Source organism: Mustela putorius, unplaced genomic scaffold (genome assembly GCF_011764305.1).
Source record: "Mustela putorius furo isolate JIRA1106 unplaced genomic scaffold, ASM1176430v1.1 tig00000813_pilon_pilon_pilon, whole genome shotgun sequence".
NCBI lineage: Eukaryota > Metazoa > Chordata > Mammalia > Carnivora > Mustelidae > Mustela > Mustela putorius.
Genome location: NW_025421485.1, coordinates 3,334,125 through 3,336,359, shown reverse-complemented (window position 1 = coordinate 3,336,359; position 2,235 = coordinate 3,334,125). Strand labels below are relative to the sequence as shown.

The window sequence follows — 2,235 nt, the reverse complement described above, 5'->3', positions numbered from 1 at the left end:
TTCCTCTTCTCTCCAGGCTCAGAGCAACGACTTACCAGCCTAGCTGGTAACCAGCCCCTGACCTTGGGGAGCACACCTCCATTCCTCTGCTGTCCAATCTGGGATGGCTTTCCTCCTTTTGTTAATCTCTGGGTTGCTTTGTTGTACTTGTAATTTATTCTAGTTGGCTTTGCCTATCTTTCCTCACCAGTGTGCTTAATTCCCTGGATTAAATCCCTCCTGCTTTGAAGGCTTGAAGTGGCTTCTGCTTTTCTTGAATGACACACAAGCATACTTGCAACGGATGGAAAGCCATGTCCTCAAAAATGTGCTGCCTTAAAAACAATAAAAGACAAATCCTTGGTGCAGAGGCACATACACTGAAGTTGGAACGATTCAGGGAATCTTCTCAGGGAAGATGAGCACAGACCCCCATACAAGGACGACACGTAAATTTATGAGGCATTCCGTATTTTTTTTTAATGAAAAAAAATATACAAGATTTAAATTTTGAAGCCCCCACCTTAAAGACGAGTTCCCTTACGGATCTATAATTTTATAATAAAAAAATTCATTTCAGTAGACATTGAAGTGTTTATGGTCAGAAAGGCAATTTTGAAAGAATAATCATCAGTTTCTTTAAAAGTTTTTATAATGAAGTAAGACACATTATATTCCACAGATTTTCTAAAAGGTTCATCAATATTTAATTTTCTTCTAAAAGCCACATTAGGATTAACATTACAAAGAAAACAGGCTTTTGTTCCAAGAAAAAAAAAATGTATCTCTGTGATGTGGCTGTTTTATCTGATATCTCTGTTAGCATAATATGGTGGAGGGGAGTATATTTATAATAACAACAGATTCGTTTTCTGAATTTCTGCCCCTTGTTACTTTTACAAACTAAGCATCATTTTACCAGCAGGAAGACACAGCACATAAAACTTGCAACAGCAGGATGCGTTCCCTAATGTTTGGCTAATCTTTGGGTGATCTCAAGGGGAGGTAATGGAAAAATTTTAATAGTTAGCAGGGGTTATGTGAACTTCTCTTTCTGTTACCTGGGTCAGCCAATGCTTTGTGAGATGTTAGGAAGCAAGAACCCAATGAAGATGTCCAGGATCTTTTCCCTGCTCTATTCAGATCCAATCTGTAGCTAGTTCCTAAGTGCTAAGCTTTAGTAGATATGCTCTTAATAATTAATCCTTTCCTTAAAGTGCTTTGATTTTTCTGATTCATATCAAGCTGAGTATATATTTGGCAACTCTAAGCCAACTGAGCCAAAACATGATTGTGTTATATTTCTGTCCCTGGGAGATTCTAGTGGAAGAAGCTGGAAAGGTGTGCTCTCCTAACCCTTGAAAAGAAGCTTGGCATTATTCACCTCACCAGAAGGGGCACATTTAGCCCAAATTAGAATATTCATGCATACCGGTCACCGTGCATGCTGGTCAACATGTGTGTGTTTCTACACGTGTGTGCCTTTGCTCATGCTCCTGCCTTCTTACTTTACCTAGCAACTCCATACTTAACTCTGAAGATCCAGCGGTTGCCACCTCCAAGAAGCCTTCCTTGACTCCACCCCATCCTCAACCTTGCTCCAGAGCCTGCCCTCGGCTTTCTTTCTGCTCCTCTGCTTTCTTTTGCACTTGGTTCCAAGGTGATGGCTTTGTGGGTCTGGGGCGCCCACACACTCCCAGCGACTGCAGAGCAGGGACTGTCTACGGGAGCGAGCAGCCTAAACAGCTTCTCGGTACATGTTTCTTGAACACAGCTGAGCTGAGCTGAGCAGAGTTGCTGATAATTTATGAAGTCGAGATCTCGCCTCCAGCAAAACTGCAAAAGGCAACAGCTCCTCTAGCCCTGTGCTCCATGACCATTTCGGGACACAGTGGAACATTCATCTCTTTTCCGTAAAGTCGCCTGTGTGGGTTTGCTGCTTGCATTTTTCCTTTTCTTTTTGGCTTTCTTCCTATAAGAATTACACAACCTCCTGTCCTCCTCTTACCTCCTCCTCCTCCTGCACTGCACTGTACCTCCGGCTCTGAAAAGCTATGAATAAAGAAAGACAGCTGGTACTTCAGGATCCTGTTACTAATTCAATACGTGCATACCTTTCCTGTGAGTCCTGCAGAGCTCCATTTTCTTGAGAATGGCAATGCCAAAAAAGCCTTTCACTCTAGCCTTACAGAAAAATACAGATCTCCGAGGCCCGAAAGTGCTTTCCGAGCTCAGACTCAGCCCATCCTTCATGGG

The 2,235-nt window shown here is 42.5% G+C and overlaps 1 pseudogene; it reads left to right on the top strand.

Annotated features, from left to right (window-relative positions):
• Nucleotides 1-342: 342 nt before the first annotated feature.
• On the top strand, nucleotides 343-456 carry LOC123393321 (annotated as a pseudogene).
• The last annotated feature ends 1,779 nt before the right edge of the window (nucleotides 457-2,235 follow it).